Here is a 20,247-nt window from a genome sequence, read left to right as displayed (position 1 = left end):
GCAGAATTAGTAAGGCAACATAACCCATATCATGCCTTCACACAGTTTACATTTATTTAAAACATTGTGTTTGCTCAGTTATAACTCAGCAAACTGATATACCGAACATTTACACTGTACAGTAGAGTCGCATTACAAAACATTGCTGACCTCTAGTGGCTCAGTTTCAGATAAGGTATAGTTTTATTGCTTTAATAGAATTTATATTGGCTGATGTTTGCAGAACCTCTTCATCCTGTGTTCCACATAATAAAATGACAATCAACCAACAACAAAAACAAGAAAAAAAAAAGACAACAAAAAAGGAAAAGTAGGGAAATGAAAGTTACAGTTGTATACATAAAATTCATTTGGCTCTATTTTCTGTCCTGTCCTCTTTATGAGTAAACTGGCTATATTAATGTTTAAACAGGTAAGTATTAAGTCTTTTCTCTTATTTTTTTAACATCATCTTAATATTTACTCTGTACTGCAATAACAAGTGATTTAAATTTGCCAAGTAATTGTGATCAACGTACAATATTCCAAATGAGAACAACAGGCAATATTAAACAGATTGTTGAAAATGCCAACTATTGTTTTATCCCAGTAGGCTTCTCCAATCCACACCTACATTATTTTCAGTAAAGATTCACTGATGATGATGAAACCCAAATGATGGGTTTTGACCAAGTCAAGCAGAAATAGAAAATGGGCTGCCAGACGAAATTATGGGAATAATTTCAAATAAAGCTGCGCTTGTTTTCTTCTCAAAACAGCAAAGCAAAATAGCCAACGATACTCAAATATACCTCAAAGTAAGGAGAGCTAAGCTAGCAGAACTAAATGAAGCTCCATGCTAAAATCAAGCGAAAACAGCAGTCCATACATTTCTCACATGAATGTCTTCTTCTATACTGTTATCAGACTGAAAAACTAGCTTTACAGCAGGGCCCTACCGATATCAGCTGACCTCCATTGGTATTGGTAAAAACAATGCCAAAAATGTGCAGATCATTATCAGCCTTTTGGATCACTGGGATTGAAACTTGCAATCTCTCAGAGACATGGCATAACCTTAAACAGATGTAGCATTGGGGAACCCAATATGACTTACTCCCTGTCCAACTAGGTCAACTATATGACAGCGATAAAGGCTGAACTGGTCACTCTGACCAAAAACACCATTACGGTAAGAATAGCAGAAAATGTAAAATTTATTATGAAAATAACAAATTAACACAATAAAAACTTTATTAATAAAGAGGAAAGAAACAGAATCCAGAACTGGATTATTGGTAACTCCATTTCTGCAATATTTATTTTGCTTAAGACTGTGTCCAACTTCTGCAATCTGATGTTTATTTGAGTTGGAGAACAGCTATATGCAAAAATTTTAACATCCCTCCTCAAATGACATGTTTTGTTGAAATTCTAAGTGTAAATAATCACACACATTAACGTTTTCTGCAAGTTTTAGTGCACAATTTCTATTTATTCATTTATTACTATGACATTAACATATTGGAAAATATATACAATAATATACATAAAATATAAAATATGCCACATATCTTGCACAGACCCAATTTACCCCTCCCCCATATGTTAAAAAAACAGTATCCGTGCATTAAACTATGCAAGAGTATGTTTGCTGTTGAGCATGTGTTAAATTATATTCACTTAGAAAATCAACAAAACATATGATCTGAAGTTTGCAGTGTGCAAACTTGTGTATCTATCAGTAAAGCGATGTTTAAGCAAAATATTGGACGACAACATTAAAATCTAAAATATAAACATAAAATGACATTGGGTAATATTTACAGTACAGTAAGTAACTAGTCTTTAATAAGTAAATATGTGATGCTTACCAGTGATGCAGTACATAATTTGTATGGTACATACACATACATAGTAATTTACATAACAACTACCAGGAACAAACAGCTGCACTCACTTAGAATTTAATGGGTAAATATGAAGTACATACATACATCATCTAAACCGCTTATCCTTCTGGGTCACGGTGGGGTGCTGGAGCCTATCCCAGCTGTCATTGGGCGGAAGGCAGGATACACCCTGGACAGGTCGCCAGTCCATCGCAGGGCAGACATACACATTCACTCACACCTAGGGGCAATTAACCATGTCCAATTGGCCTGACTGCTGACTGCATGTCTTTGGACTATGGGAGGAAACCGGAGTACCCGGAGGAAACCCACGCAAACACGGGGAGAACATACAAACTCCACACAGAAATGACCCTGGTCGCCTGGCTGGGAATCGAACCCAGGCCATTCTCACTGTGAGGCAGCAGCGCTACCCACTGCACCACCGTGCCACCCGTAAATATGAAGTACTTACAAGTAATTTTCCAGTGCACACTTTGTACATATTTAGTAACTACATGAAAAGTATTAAGTATGTACAACAGTAGTTACTCAGAATTTAATGGTAAATATGTAGTACTTACTTAGAATTTAAGGCCAGAAAGACAAAACTCACTAAACACAGAATATCTACAAAACAGTGACGAAACCAATAGGTCAGTGCAAAATGCACAGCTGAGAAAAATGCAGATGAACTAATCCAGCTGCAGAAGCTAACAGGCTGTGACATATTTCAAACAGTCCAACACACAGACAAGATACAGAGACAAAACCCTGAAAGTAGACAGGAGTGATGGGTTGGACAGGATCAGCTGTTATTGACGAATTAGTAAGTACAATTATTGACAAATTACTGAGTACAGGCCAATACAGTTCCATGCAGGACTCCAGTCTGCGTCTTCTGGGTTTTCACACATCTCGTCACTGCGTATGATGTCATTGCTGCGGGGCAGATGGGAGCTGTAGTTCTGTGCATGCACAAGCATTAGATTCTGTTCTGAACTCTAAATTGTTGCTGATCTCTGCTGTCTGCTTTTTGGATTTGGGAGCTTGATTGTTTATTATATTTGTGCATATTATTACTGAATGTCTTGTTTTACTGGTTAGCTTGTATTAGTCCAACTTCTGCAATCTGATGTTTATTTGAGTTGGAGAACAGCTATATGCAAAAAATTTTAACATCCCTCCTCAAATGACATGTTTTGTTGAATTTCTAAGTGTAAATAAACACACATTAACGTTTTCTGCAAGTTTTAGTGCACAATTTCTATTTATTCATTTATTACTATGACATTAACATATTGGAAAATATATACAAATAATATGCATAAAATATAAAATATGCCACATATCTTGCACAGACCCAATTTACCCCCCCCATGTGTTAAAAAAACAGTAACTGTGCATTAAACTATGCAAGAGTATGTTTGCTGTTGAGCATGTGTTAAATTATATCCACTTAGAAAATCAACAAAACATATGAGCTGAAGTTTGCAGTGTGCAAACTTGTGTATCTATCAGTAAAGCAATGTTTAAGCAACATATTGGACGACAACATTAAAATCTAAAATATAAACATAAAATAACATTGGGTAAAATTTACAGTACAGTAAGTAACTAGTCTTTAATAAGTAAATATGTGATGCTTACCAGTGATGCAGTACATAATTTGTATGGTACATACACATACATAGTAATTTACGTAACAACTACCAGGAACGAACAGCTGCACTCACTTAGAATTTAATGGGTAAATATGAAGTACATACATACATACATCATCTAAACCGCTTATCCTTCTGGGTTGCGGTGGGGTGCTGGAGCCTATCCCAGCTGTCATTGGGCGGAAGGCAGGATACACCCTGGACGGGTCGCCAGTCCATCGCAGGGCAGACAGACAGACATACACATTCACTCACACCTAGGGGCAATTAACCATGTCCAATTGGCCTGACTGCATGTTTTTGGAGCGTGGGAGGAAACCGGAGGAAACCGACGCAGACACGGGGAGAACATGCAAACTCCACACAGAAATGACCCTGGTCGCCCGGCTGGGAATCGAACCCAGGCCATTCTCGCTGTGAGGCAAGTACAAGTACTTACAAGTAATTTTCCAGTGCACACTTTGTACATATTTAGTAACTACATGAAAAGTATTAAGTATGTACAACAGTAGTTACTCAGAATTTAATGGTAAATATGTAGTACTTACTTAGAATTTAAGGCCAGAAAGACAAAACTCACTAAACACAGAATATCTACAAAACAGTGACGAAACCAATAGGTCAGTGCAAAATGCACAGCTGAGAAAAATGCAGATGAACTAATCCAGCTGCAGAAGCTAACAGGCTGTGACATATTTCAAACAGTCCAACACACAGACAAGATACAGAGACAAAACCCTGAAAGTAGACAGGAGTGATGGGTTGGACAGGATCAGCTGTTATTGACGAATTAGTAAGTACAATTATTGACAAATTACTGAGTACAGGCCAATACAGTTCCATGCAGGACTCCAGTCTGCGTCTTCTGGGTTTTCACACATCTCGTCACTGCGTATGATGTCATTGCTGCGGGGCAGATGGGAGCTGTAGTTCTGTGCGTGCACAAGCATTAGATTCTGTTCTGAACTCTAAATTGTTGCTGATCTCTGCTGTCTGCTTTTTGGATTTGGGAGCTTGATTGTTTATTATATTTATGCATATTATTTAGATATTCTCAGTACTGAAAGTCTTGTTTTACTGGTTAGCTTGTATTAATACAGTACATTTCCATTTTCTTAGTCCTGTGTTATTTTTGCTTCATTCATCCAGGTTTTACACTACAGTGCACATACAACTTACCTTTCACCATTGTTTGTTGACCTATATCTGATCACACTGTGCATGGTTATGAACACTGTGTATGATTATGAAGCAAAAACGACACACAAATACAGGAAAATACAAGAAAACAAATAGTTACTGTGTAAATACTGTGTACAATGTTACACTTTATTTTACAGTCCTTTTTCCATCATATTACTGTACCTGAAAAAAAAGACACTTACTGAGTACTCACTGGTTGGTTCCCTACAATTTTACACATTTTTATCACTATATAGAACCATGAACACTCAAAGAACCTTTTGCATTATCAAAGTGTTTTTTGCATCATGAAAGGTTTTTTCAGGAGAATGTGGTATAGATGGTTCACTAAAAGGGTTCCACTATTGTTACAAGTCAAAGAACCCTTTTTGCTATGAGTGTAGACATGTATTTCCTGAAGTAGTTTGGTAATACTTGCCATCATCATGTAACTTCTTAGCATTTAAAGCTGAAAATCTTTCTCAAATTAGTTATCGTAGTTATATATTAAACTAGCAAAGTATGCACCAAGTATTTATTATTTATAAATAGTACATATTTATCACTAAATTCTGAAGAAGTAATGCTGTATATACCTGACAATAAGTATGTACTTGCAAGGTATGTATCAGAAAATTATTAAATACTACATATTTACCTGTTAAATACTATATGCTTACTATACCATGAATTGAAGGGCTACCATAATTTTAATTATCTTATTAGAATTGTTGGTCCTCTACAATAGTATCAGGATTGGCCACAAATGTTCATATTACATGGGCCCCACAATTGTAGTTTCAATGTCTTATACCATCCTCCCAAAACCTCTTCACATTTATGGATTATTAGAATTTAAACAGCAAACTTCACACAATGTAGGAGATCAGAGCTCTTCACAGTTTTAGGCCACATTAAACAGCTTTACAGAGTCCCTGGATCACAGTAGTTTTACAGGGGCAGTGGTGGAATCTACTTTGAATCTACAACCTCATTTCCAAAAATAAAAACAAAATGCAATGATGTGCAAATCATTTAAACCCTATATTCCATTGAAAATGCTTCAAAGACAACATATCAACTGTTGAAACTGAGAAATATTATTGTTTTTTGAAAAAACAATTTGCCCATTTTGGATTTGATGCCAACAACACATTCCAAAAAAGTTGGGAGGGGGGCCACTAAAGGCTGGTAAAGTTGTGTAATGCTTCAAAAAACACCTGGTGGTTAATTGGCAACAGGTCAGTAACATGATTGCTTATAAAAAAGCATCCCAGAGTGGCTGAGTCTTTCAGAAGTAAAGATGGGGAGGGGTTCACCACGCTGTGAAAGACTGTAAAGGCAAATAATGCAACTATCCCAGAATAACGTTTCTCAATGTAAAACAGGAAAGAACTTGTGCTTTTCATCATCTACAGTACATGATATCATTAAAAGATTTAGAGAATCTGGAGAACTCTCTGTATGTAAGGGACAAGGCTGAAAAACAGTATTTGCTGGCCATGATCTTTGGGCCCTCAGACAGCACTGCATTAAAAACAGACATGATTCTCTACTGGAAATCACTGCATGGGCTCAGAAACACTTCTGAAAACCACTGTTTGTGAAAACAGTTTGGCACTGCATCCACAAATGCAAATTAAAACTCTTGAATTAAATTATTAATGAAATTATTAATACTAATTAATACTTGTCATATGCAAACCCAAACCTCCACAGAGCTCTGTGAAATTATGTAAGATGCAAACAGGTTCTTTTTTATTGTACAGCACCAACAGAAGGAAGAGTGGAAATTAAGGTATTTGTTGGTTTTTGGTGATTTTTGCTGGAGGATAAATCAACATTGCTTTTGTAGGATTTGTCTTTGACTTTGACAGTCAGATACCCGTCACTGCATCTTCTCCTGCTTTTTGTGATGGTGCTCATTGTAGCGGCATTGGTTCTGCGTTTAAATGTCAAAATCAAAATGGAATTCAAAGGTTGCGACTATCTTAGTGAAAACCTAATATTTCATAAACATAAGTTCATGTAGATTTCATCATACAAATTTTTAAAGAAAACCTATCTGTATAATGCTTTATAAATGTGATATGCCATGTAAACTGTCTAAACCACTGTTTATCTCTCCAGTTTTTTTGGTGTATATATATATATATATATATATATATATATATATATATATATATATATATATATATAAACTATATAACATTACAATGAATACAAGTAAAAAAAAACAAACAAACAAAAAAAATCTGTAAAACATGACAATGTTAATATATAGGATGGATAGAATTGTTCAATGCCATCAGCAGCACCTAATGTAATTAATAATTGATCAATTAGATAAAGTAGCTATTGGATGGTAACTGTCAATATTGAAACTTCTCGAGTGAACACACTCAAATTGAGTTTATTTCAAGACATTCATATATATATATATATATTCATATATATATTGAACAAATAAATGCTTACTATCCAAACAAATAGTTTTACATAATGTGCACAGTACTATACATAACACACACACACACACACACACACACAAACATTACACACAAACTCACACACAAACAAGGGCACAGTACATAACAGTATTTAATATTAAATTACAGAGCATTATTCTTTTAACTTTCATACCTTGCTGAGGTTGCCCATCAGTGTTCTGAAAAGAAAGATATGAAAAATTAAATTCAGTTAAATTCAAAAGAAAGAAAATGTAAGTAAGGGATTTTAGTACAAAATGAAGATTACATTCATATAAATCTAGAAATTAGAATATACTGCTCTTCTCTGATGAGTATGGTTAAACTGTGATGTGTACTATATTACACAGAAGGTAATGTAAATAAATAAATGAATGGAAATAAAGAGACATCATGGGTCTTCATGCAGTAATTTCAGACTTACCCGGTTTTTGTGGACCCATATCAGAGCAATCTGTAAAATTAATAACAGCCCATGGTTCAGGTTTACTCAGTCAGTGAGGTTTATTGATTTATTTTTATTTTTGTTATTGTTATGACCCCCTGTCATGATGTTCCTTTTGTGTGCCTTGTGCTGCCGTTTTGTGTGTGAGTATGGGCATGTGTGTGTGTGGAGGTGTGTGTGTGGAAGTGTGTGTGTGTGTGTGTGTGTTTTCACTCTGTGTACGTTGCATTATGTTCAGGTCTGTGATTGGCCACATGGGGGTGCCCTCCTGCATGTAAGAGGTTGCCGAGTCACTACCAGAGGATACGTTCAGGGCTCTCTCCCTTCTGGTGTTTCCTGGAAGTACATCTGTCCAGACCAGCCTGGCACTCTTTACTCCATTCTGCTTCGTTTCCCTTTTCTCTGTTAAATTTGTAAAAGGTTTTTTGCCACTTTTAAATGTTTGATCTGAAGGTTGGGGTAGTTTAAAACCAGGAGAAAATGGTCATCAAAACAAATGGAGTTCGCCCCGTACCAATAAGCTTTTAAAGCTTTCATGAATTTAGCAGAGGAAGGGACTCAAAGCAGAATGATTGAAAATTCCATTTTGTCAGTGCTTGGCTGGTCTGGACAAGTGTACTTTCAGGTTATGTCAGAGGAGACAGAGCCCTGAATGTCCCCTTTGGTAGTGACTCAGTGACCTCTTATATACAGGAGGGCGCCCCTGTGTGGCCAATTACGGACCTGCACATAATGCAGCACACACACATAATGGCAGCACAAGGCACACAAAAAGAATATTATGACAGGGATGGTAATAATTACAAAAATAACATAAATCAATAAACATCACACATCATCTATACCGCTTATCCTTCTGGGTCGCTGGAGCCTATCCCCGCTGTCATTGGGCAGAAGGCAGGATACACCCTGGACAGGTTGCCTGTCCATTGCAGGGCAGACAGACATACACATTCACACCTAGGGGTAATTTAGCATGTCCAATTAGCCTGACTGCATGTCTTTGGACTGTGGGAGGAAACCGGAGAACCCGGAGGAAACCCACGCAGACACAGGGAGAACATGCAAACTCCACACAGAAGGGACCCTGGTCGCCCGGCCAGGAATCAAACCCAGGCCCTTCTTGCTGTGAGGCAACAGTGCTACCCACTGCGCCACCATGCTGCCCCTAAGCATCACTATATTATTAATTATTACGGGAACTTTACCAAAGGTTTCAGTAGTGACTGTGTTTGTACCGACAATTTGAGCAGAACTCAAAAATATTCGTCAGTACATGACTAGCAAACACAGCTTTGAACAGTGGTATACACATAAAGTCATACTATTTTTCATTAAAACACACAAAAAAAACTTAATTGCAGTAACCATGTGTTTCAGTAGTGACAATTCTTAATGCTACACACTGATTTTCAGACATTGGGACACATTTACTTCAAAACAATGAGATCTAACTGCTCACCTTGTGGCCAAGGGACAGGGATGCAGTCTAATTTCCTGCTCTAAAATGCAGGGGTGTGGCTACAATAAGGCTCCACCTACAGACTAAGACTCTTTGTGTTTCCATAGTGACATAACAATAATATATTATGATAATATAATAAATATTATAATAATAATAAACTTAGAATAAATCAAAATCCTTCACCTTAAAAGAAATCTAAAATATCTTTTTAAGACAATATTGAAAACAAATACAAAAAATGTATGCATTATTTTCACAAGTGTAATGGTTAGGATTTGGGACAGACACCTCCCAGAAGACTAGCACCATATAAATGATGATATCGCTGCTGTTGGAACAAAACCTCATATCTCCGTTTTTCAGTTTTTGACATAATTTGAAAATGTCTGTTGCCCTTTACATGGCGTGTAAATTTCATGATGAATGGCCCAAAAGAAACGGCCCAAAATGACTTGGAAAAAAATCTGGTTCCATTGACTTACATTAAAAGTAAAGTAGGTTTTTTCCTTCTCCTGTAAAGTTATCATTTCGGAGATACGAGGTTTTGCTCCGACAACAGCAATATGTATATATTTAGCTTATAACTATGTCAATTAATGATTTGGGGTTATATAGATCACAACAATCCTTCTAGATATCCAAGGCCTGAATTATTATTATTTTTTTATTTTATTTTATTTTATTTTATTAGTTCTTTTACTTTCAGAACACAGACTGAACACATACATAGATCTTGTTCTGGGTGTCAGGTCAAAACGTTACCCAGATAAGTTTGTACCAAACTCTAGCATGTAATGTTTGTTATGCAACTTTTAAAATTAATATAAGATTTGATGTTAGATTTTATAGGTTTTGGTCCCATGAGCTGAAATAACAAATCCCAGAAATGTGTAAATTGAAATCCCTGTTTATGAGCATTTCTCATATAATATTCTCAAATATTTGAAGCATATTAAGTTGATTACTTACTATCACAATCACTACCACAATCACAAGAATTCCATTGCTTGCAATGCTTGCAATAAATGCTGGTCCTATTTTCTCTGAAAAGAAAAGAAGATGTATATAATTAAAATGTAAAAAAGAATAAATTACACTGATGTATATATAATGTTTACAATATATAAGCCTGATAACTTTTATATATTTATGCAGAATTTATACAGTCCTGGGCAAAAGTCCTAGTCACCTAAGTACATTATATACAGCATTTTATCTGTGTAATAATTGTGTTTTTACAGTCATTACAATGAATTACAATAAAGATAGACAAGTGTTTCTTTAAAAAGAAATACTGTGCCAAACCAAGTGTTGGATGAAAACTGCAAATAATAATGGTTATTATTAATATTGGTTATTAATATTGGTTATTACTAATGGTTATTTATTAATAAATAATAAAGCGCTTTACATAGTCAGACAGACTACATGCTGGAAAGGTGAGGAAAATGAGTGACAGGAAACGTAGTAAAGTTTGGACACATTATAATGTGATAGACACTTCAATGGCAGAGTGTAGACTGTGCAAAGTTGAGTGATGTTTTGTTGATGTTGTGTTGTTTCACTGTACAAATTTACAAATAATATACACAATCAGAGATTGGACATTTTTGTCTAATTTAGATGGGTCTTTGATTTTTGTATTTCATAATTTATTTTTGTAGCACTCTGTTCCATGTTGAGTATATAAATAAAGCCATATAAATAAATATTTGATATAATCTATGTTTTTACATTAGTAATCCATTTTACACATAATTTGGTAATAAATTAATTTAAGCAACAAAAAATCTGAGGAGCCACTTGGGAGCCGAAAGAGTCGGCTCTTTTTAGTGAGCCGAGCCAAAAGAACCGGCTCTCTAAAAAGAGACGGAATTCCCATCACTATAACTAACTAGCTAATAAAGCTGAACAGAGTAGCGAGGGGGAGGAGTCAGAATCCCAAAACACAATCCCAGGAGAAGATTTTGTGACAAGTGTTTTTAAGATATACTGAAACGTAGCATATTGTTAATACAACACCATAAACATATCTTTCAGAAAGTGTAATTGCGGATTAAGTGTGATAAGACTTATATTTCTGTATGCTTTCTTTGTGCTTATATTTATGAGAAACCTCTTATGATTGTCACTCAGCAGGAAAACAAGCTCATCAAGTGTTTACCTGCTTATTTCTGCTCACCTGCTTTATTGGGTGGAGTAACACATCCATCCCCATGAAGTGAGTCTCCCTGTTTCTCTTCTGCCAAAATAAAGGGTGGAAAATTTATGTAGCTAAACAGTAACTACAAACATACTCATCCTCACTGTCAGAACTTTACAGTAGAAGAAAAAAACAAACAATCTTAACCTTCAATGTACGTGAATGCAAGAACATTTTATTCCAAATAAGCTTGGAGCAATTCTGTTGGTCCTTATGACACAATGTAAAGTGTAACTGGCATTTTCAAAGTATTTCAAATAAATAAATAAATAAATAAATAACTGTTGGAATAAAACCTTATGGAGTAATCATACTTTGTCATTAGCTTAGCTATAAACCCACATTTAAACCTGTCTGAGTCACATTGGTTCTTAAATACTGACCCGTACTTCCTGTTATGTTTTGTGGATTTCAAAGCAGGTTTTAATTTTAAGCTATCCTGCTTCATTAAACACACTGAAGTACCACACTCAACTAGAGGAAGCGTTAATTGTTGCAGTCTGCTTTTTTCAGAATGTATTTTTCAGAGGCGCTAAAGACGACCTGTGTCCCTACTGTTGACACCAAAGGTGGAAGTTTCACTTCAGCAAACATTTGTTCTTCATTCCCCCAACACAAGAAAGAAAAACAGTGCACTTGCCAGGCTGAACAATTCAAAATGATTTGTGATGCTAAGCAGAATGCATTGTGTGCAGTGTCTTCAGTCTGGGGTCAGTGTGCAGTATTAAAGATGGACAGCTGTGCAGATCTTTGTGAGTGTGACATGAGGCTTACACCTGGCCGATTACTAAATTGTGAAGAACTGGATAAGTGACAATGATGGTGAGGCAAGCAGAAATTCAGTGCATTCAGTTGAATCATAGCTCTGGGGGATAGTGGGACTTTTGGAGGGGCATCAACAGGCACCTGTGCAGAGTGCAGCCTCAGTCAGTGTTGTTCAGTTTCATGTCAGCTAATCACTTAAAAATGGCATAAAGATATATTTGAGTGAGTAGCTACGCGATTTTAGTTAATGTGTTTTAAGTATAAGTATCATAAGAGAAATAAAAGACACAGCATTGTACACAGTGAGGCCCAGTGACACACACACACATGACTTTGTGTGATGTTCATTGCTGTGGTAAGTTAGATCAGGAATAAAAAAAGGCTGTTATTGTGTGCTGTTATGCCAATGTTAATTATGCCAATTATGCAGAAATTCAGAAAAAATCAGTGGAACTCTCCTTTAAATGGCTTAACAGATAAACAATGGTCCATGACAAATGCAAAATATATGCATACAGTTAGGCCAGAGATGATTGCTGGAGGAAAAAAATATTCATTTCAGGAAAAAAATAAAAGCTACAAAGGTGATGAATGTCTATAAACTGATCTCTTGCCTCCTCCCAGATAGGATAGTGGAGCTTTGTTTTACTGGTATGTACTGATAATGCAGGGTCAGTACAAATACAACTCGGGGCTTCGCTCATAACTCTCATGTCAGTTCATGTTCTCCAGGTATGACTAACAAACTATCAGGCATTATTAATCCAGTCTTTTATATTCATTCACCTGAAGTCCCACAGAACACAGAGTGAAACATTAGGAATGTTTGTATGATACTAAAGGTTAGTTTTATATTAAACATCCAGCAAAGCTTGAATGAACAATATAAGATATAAATATGATAAAACGTGGCTTAAAACCCACTGATCAGACATTTCTGAGAACTTGGAAGTGGGCGTGGCTAATGAGGATCTTGATTGACAGCTCTCTGTCCAACACTCCTAGCCTGCTCCACCACTCACACAGAATTAAAATCATTATCCAGCTTTTATGTGATGGTAACTGGACGAAAAAAGTCATGGATGAACAGATGTGCAGATGGACAGATGGACGGACAAAGAGACAGATGAAGCAGCACATAAATGAGGGAACGGACAAACGAACAATGCTGGTGTATGGATAAACAAATGAATAGGTGACAGGCAGCTACTGACAGCTGACCTACTTGCTAGCTTTTGGTTATGCTGGGTAAGTTTTGGCTCAGTAAGTTTCCCTGACTCTGAAACTGTTTTATGTGGGTGGGTAGAGCAGTGGTCACCAACCCTGTTCCTGGATATCTACCTTCCTGCAGAGTCAAGCTCCAAGCACAGTCTACCACACCTACTCCAGATAACTCACTTCTTCAGAAGTCCTTGATTGGCGTTAGTGTTTAGTAATGGGGGAGGAGGAGCATGCAGATGCAGCCTGGACTCCGCAGGAAAGTAGATCTCCAGGAGAAGGGTTAATGACCACTGCTCTACAGAAAACACACTTCTGCACATTTTAAAGCATAATTAATGTTTATTAGCTCAATTTAACACATTAAATAAAAAAAAGTTACGGCACATTTTATATTGTGCATTTTTTTCCACTATACAATAATATTGTCACGCCTCCCTCAGACCTGGCTGTGCCTACAGCCAACATGGCTGCTCAGAACTACGTTTCTCAGAACCCCTCGCTGCAGCACATGACTCAGGACTCTCTCAGATCCACCTTTCCCATTCAAGTTTGCCTGACTACTGATTATCCACACCTGTCTCTTGTTACAAGTGTTTGTTAGTTTAGTATATAAGCCCAGGCTTTAGCTTTAGATCTCTGTGAAGTATGGTCACACATGTGCATAGTGACTGTTTTCTTTGTGTCACTGTCTGTCTCTTTGTGTATGACCCATATTTTGTTTGTGACCACGATTCAAGCCTTGCCCTTTTGTTCTGTACTAAATATCTGGTTTTTGACCTTCTGCCTGTGTATACTGACTGTGAGTTTGGATTGCCCTCTGCTGTGAGCGTCTGGTTCCGTTTGCCATCGTCACATATTGATTGTTCACAAAATTTGCACAGTTAATGCCATATTTAATTTGTGCCCTGTAGAGTGTGTGTTAACTTATTTTCACTTCGAAAACAACAAAGCATGTACTTTAGATGTTCAGTCATTGCATATGACTGTACATACATACTCATCATTTGTCTTTCCTTTTGCATCTATTAAACAGGTGGCTTGGGGTTGTAGTGAGTAAAACTCGCTTCAGTCAGCGCTGTCTATCAGCATCAGTTGAGATATTTTCAGCAGTTTGAAAGTTTCTGCTCACTTCACAGATAGAAAAATTTACATTTACGGTATTTAGCAGACGCTCTTATCCACAGTGACTTACAATCTGATCATTTTTTACACAGGTAGGCGAGGGTAGCGTTAGGAGTCTTGCCCAAGAACTCGTATTGGTATAGTGTAGAGTGCTTTCCCAGGCAGAGGATTGAACCCTAGTCTACAGCGCAGAAGGGTGTTACCCACTATACTATACCAACCAGGAAACACACTTATCTGCTCTTCTTGTTTTTCCTGCTTATCGCTCCTGTTTCTGCAATGGACTTTAGTAAAACCTGAGCAGGAGATACACAATTGCACCCAATGTTACATAAATACTTTTAAACAGAATACGTGTATTTTAAACTAATTTGCATATCAGGAGTGTTGGAACAAAGTCTTGAATCTTCCAAACTGTAACTTTGCAGGAGAAGGAAAAGCATTCTGAACTATAATGGAACAATCAAATTACATGACAATTTTTGTTATAGAGTTTTAAGGTCCGCTCTATGGACACTTCTTGTTTTTTGCTATAGCATTCCAGTTTACAGAGTCATGGTCACTCAGCTTGGTATGGTCATCTCTAAAAAAGTACATACAGTATTTGAATTGCTATCTTTGTATTACTGAAATTTGGAAAAGTAATCACTACAACTATGGTGGTGTCTATGACTGTACATTTTAACTTGCTCCCAAAAATCATGACAGAGAGGAACTCCTTCTTATCTAAACAGATTCCTTTATTATTTTTCCTCTAGGTCAGGGGAGTCATAGTTGGCCAGTGCAGTTTGCTTGTCTCCCTACACAAACACAGCCACTAAACCTGGCACTTAACAGATGAGTGTAGGTAAATCACCAAATTCTGCCCTGTAGGATCAGAGTTGTGCACCACTGTTCTTGGTGCTATATTTAAACAGTCTCAGCATTCTGAATGTTACTGTGTGATATGTACATTGTAATTTATTTACATACCTGGATGTATTATGGTGCAGTTTAGATGGTCTGTGAAGTTCAGTTTTGGATTTGCTGTGATGCATTTGCTTACTTAAAAGAAAGAAAGAAAGAAAGAAAAAGAAAAAAAAAACAAACAAACAAGGAAACAAAGAAATTTACATAATTATTTTTAATTTAGGTAACTATCTGGACATTTCAAACAAGTTAAACAGATGTGTCTTCTTGGGGTGAATCCAGTAAAAATCAAAAGTCACTTCATCCTAAATGAAGGGGAGTACAGTGAGGGATTCATTAGGCTTGAGGAGTGAAGATACTGGCCCTCATAAATCAAGGCTGCAATAAGAATGAGTGAAAATTGTGGTGGTCAGTTACTCATATGACAAAATAATAAGTGGTGATTTGAGCAGAACAGAAGAACCATCTTCAGCTACACTGAGATCAGCACTGCCCACTAGGCCCTTTTGTGCATGTCAAACAACACACATAGATTTAATGCAATTGATAATCTGTAAAAGGAGGAATTCTATCTGTTGCATTCCATGAAAAAAGCACCCTAATCTAAGCCTCGTATCCTCCTCTTATTATTCTTATCAACATTTCATACTGTTATTATGGATGTTATTATTGGTATAGGTGATTATTTTGACTGTGTTATTTTGCTCATATCTACTCACACTTAAACCTAAAATGAGTTTGATCCTAAAGAAAAGCCAAAGATGAAATGTTTGGTCATTGTTCAAAAGGATCCCAATGTGACACTTTCTTAAAGAGATTTTAGAGTTTTATTGGTGGGATTTCCAGCTCTGTGCTAATGTGTGACAGAACCACAGGTGGCAGTATTGCACAAGAGGGGCTGCCTAAAAGAACCCCAGCTGTAAACCTCACACTGTAAACCCTGAAAAAAGTTAAGTCTACTCAAAATATTAGTGGTAACTCAAATGAATTAAGTTTTGAAACTCAATTTTTCAGTTACTTGAAATTATACACAGATACATATTTATGCTGTATATATAACATATGAATATGTTAGAAAACAACATCTGAAGGAAAGATAAGAGCTAATAAACAGTAGGAATTCTGAGTGACCCCGCCCTGTACTTTCTTATTGCTTATATTTGAGTTTTTTATTATTAATATTATTGTTATTATTATTTTTTTTTAGCATAAAATAAATAAAAGAAGTACATGAATTTTTAACCAGTACAAATGACTTGCCTGGATTAAGAAATAGCAACTAATTCAATAAATAAATAAATAAAAGTAATTATAATTTGATAATTTAAGTACAAGTAATGTCAGGGCTTGTACAGTCTGAGGGCAAAGGGGCTCAAATTATAAAACTTGTCAGTGAAATTTTGGTCGGCTCATTTTTAGAGCCATATTTGACGGGACGCAAAAATCCCAGCCTGTTTGAATTTGGGCAAGAGTGGGTGTAACACAAAAGATGAGAATAATGTTTTGTAAATTCTACAAATCAATACTGTGATTAGTCTTTTTAGAAACTGAACTCACCATCATACATGAGAACACATCTTGCATCATTGATTTCCTTAAAACGCTTATTGGGCTTCCATCCACAGTTTTTTGGAGAAACACAGATATGCCTCACATCCCCACACCCCATTTGAAGAGTGCAGGTGATTTTAGGAACTTCATCATCATCTAAAGGAAAAAGAGGATGAGAAAAAGAAACAATGCACAGTACTCTTCTCCTCTGAACTTACTCGCCTCCTTCTATGTCAGTGATCAACAGTTCTTAAAGAACAACTGTTGTTCAACTATAGATTTGAGCTTCTAGCAATATTGAAAAATGCATAAGTTAGTATACATTTATTTTATTAAAACAAAGTATGTTTTTTTCTCGTAAATTATATATTGCCATATCTATGTTAAAGTAGGTGGGCTTTCACATATTGCATAACTATAAAATCTTTTTCACTCCTAGCCAGGCCTCTAGGTGGCCTATCACACTCCAAGGAGGGCAGAAAGGCCTGTTTAGTGCCCTTTATGCTACAATGTGAACAGAAAAGACACAGCAATAAGAAAGAGATAAAAAATATAAAGTTATTTAAAAAAAATAAATAAATAAATAAATAAATAAAAATAATACAAAACATTACTACAAAACTAAAAAACTTTTGTGGAGAAAAATTCTGGATGCTAAAGCATGTTATTTGAATACCTGAACATTTGCTACCTTTTTTTTCATCATGTAGAGAACTTGGAAAGCCAAGCAAAACACAACACAGTAACAACACTAACCACACTGAAAATCAATGAGAAACTACATCAAGATCCTAAACAGACATCAGATTTTGTATCAGTCTTCTATCAATCATTAATTTACACCTTTCATAGACATGTACCATCAATATGTGAGAATTTTCTGTGATAAACAATTACGATAACCACTGTATTATCTTAGTTTAATGTTGTTTCAATGTATTATGGTCCTTTTCTTCCTAACAAACATAAAAAATTGCTGAAAGTATGCTAATGTTTCAGTAGCTAGCCAGCTAACTTTCCCGTTCCACCTTAGATAGTCCAGCAGTTCTGCACCATTTAAGGTGGAATGGGAAAATTCGAACAAGAATAGCCGACTTTAGCTTCATATCACCAATGAATTAGTGGTGGGCAATAATAAATAATTGTTTTATACCCCTTCTTGCATATGTTACCCTAAATGTAACTAAAGCCCAGCAGTGAGGAGCTGAACTTTTCCCTTTTCTGCTATCACTGAAGCCGGGCCAGGTCGCCTACAGAGCAGCGCTAGTAGCCTGATTTTTTTCTTTTTAATTGTGTGGGTCCCAATTCCTAGGGCAAGATTTCAACCACTACCCTTCGTAACTCCATGTAACCCAAGGGGTTAGGGTGACACTCAAAAACAAGGGGTAGGGGTAAAAAGAAGAAATCTTACTGTCCATTTTATCAGCTCCTCTTACCATACAGGTGCACTTTGTAGTTCTACAATTACAGACTGTAGTCCATCTGTTTCTCTGCGTACTTTGTTAGCCCCCTTTTACCCTGTTCTTCAGTTGTCAGGACCACCACACGACTACCACAGAGCAGGTACTATTTGGGTGGTGGATCATTCTCAGTACTGCGGTGACACTGTGGTGGTGGTGTATTAGCGTGTGTTGTGCTGGTATGAGTGGATCCACTCTCCACTCTATTAGACACTCCTACCTTGTCAGTCCACCTTGTAGATGTAAAGTCAGAGACGATAGCTCATCTGCTGCTGCAGAGTTTGTGTTAGTCATCCTCTAGTTCTTCATCAGTGGTCACAGGATGCTGCCCACAGGACGCCGTTGGCTGGATATTTTTGGTTGGTGGACTATTCTCAGTCCAGCAGTGACACTGAGGTGTTTATAAACTCCAGCAGCACTGCTGTGTCTGATCCACTCGTACCAGCGCAACACACACACTAAGCATCACATCGGAGTCACTGCATCACGGTAAATCTGGTGGTGTGTTTATGTAAATTTTAGTCTATAGACTAAATAGTGTTTTAGAGCAGGAAGTGAGACTACATCCCTGTCCTTCATGGCCACTTGGTGAGCAGTAAGATCCCATTGTTTTGAATTAAGTGTGTCCCAAAGTCTGAAAATCAGTGTGAAACATTATTATTTTAATTTTATTTTTAGTGACAATAAACACAAATAAGGTATAGAGTCACTCAAAGCAAAATGATCTTAGTCTGTTATTTCCAAAGTGTATTTTCAACTGACTTTGAATCAGTTCTGTAAAATGATCCAGAAAAACACTGTATTATATAGTCAGGGGATTCAGATAAACTACTTAAAATGGGTAGAACAGCAGTGCATTGGCAAAATCAAATGCTAAGCACTCAGGGAATATTAATAAACATTGAACGCCTTAAAATCCCAGGCTTATTACATACTAAGGCTTATTATTCAGTAACTACAGAGGCTTCAATGCAAACTGATTGAACTGTTCCCGATGGGCCCTGGCCATTTAAGGGGTCAACATACCTTTTATGATTCTGCAGTCTACATCACCCAGTAGGTCATCTGGAAACTCTGAGAATCCACATTCTTTACTGGAGTTACAGAAGCTCACAGCTTTTTGTACATCATTTTCAATGCAGTGCATTTGTAAGGCTGGAGAATCAGGAAGGTGAAAGCAAGCACAGGCATCAAATTCTGTTCAACATATACGACAAACAGTGAGCATTACTGTTGGCATATCATAAATGTTTAGTGCCCATCTTGAAAGTTTGTAACAAGAAGTGTACAATTAAGCACAATAATAAAGCAGTAACTGAGACTTACTCTGACATGACATCAAGTTAACTTTCCATGTGCACAATTGTGGATCATGGCACGCTGTGATGGCTCCCATGCTTTCAAAATCACAGTGTATGTCTATGTGTTGGAAAACTACAATTAAAGGATTAATTGAGGTTTAAAAATTCCATCACCACTGGACAGTAAATTGCATTTCACAATCAATAGTATGACCAGCAGTAGGATCTACTTCTCCAACGATAAGTGCATTCACATTCTGTAAGATAAAAAACTCAAAACAAGGAACAATAATATGAAAATAAATACATACTGTATACTGTCATGTGCAAAGGTTTTGAACATCCCTGTTCAAATATTCTGTGGATTTTCTAAGTGAAAATAAGTTAAAACATTCTCTACAGAGAACACCTCATGACATTTTTCTACAGATTTCAAACAATCAACCCTTATTTAATCTCGCAGAACATTGAGGGATGACCCTCATTTACAATGTTGCTGAGTAGACACAGAGCAAGGGGTAATGTGTAAAAAACATATCAAATAATAAAAGTAAATTTAATAAATAAAAAAGACTCAAATCAGGTAAGTATAAAAAAGT

The 20,247-nt window shown here is 36.4% G+C and overlaps 1 long non-coding RNA gene across 1 annotated transcript; it reads right to left on the bottom strand.

The window, feature by feature from the left end:
* Positions 1-10,123: 10,123 nt before the first annotated feature.
* On the bottom strand, positions 10,124-16,985 carry LOC118804440. Its single transcript, XR_005006987.1, has 4 exons — positions 16,894-16,985; positions 15,400-15,471; positions 11,299-11,358; positions 10,124-10,159 (listed from the first exon to the last, which is right to left on the bottom strand). It is a non-coding gene; the product is annotated as an uncharacterized LOC118804440 (long non-coding RNA).
* Between the last annotated feature and the right edge of the window lie 3,262 nt (positions 16,986-20,247).

This window comes from Colossoma macropomum, unplaced genomic scaffold, assembly GCF_904425465.1.
Source record: "Colossoma macropomum unplaced genomic scaffold, Colossoma_macropomum, whole genome shotgun sequence".
Classification (NCBI taxonomy): Eukaryota; Metazoa; Chordata; class Actinopteri; order Characiformes; family Serrasalmidae; genus Colossoma; species Colossoma macropomum.
This window is presented reverse-complemented; position numbering and strand designations above follow the sequence as displayed.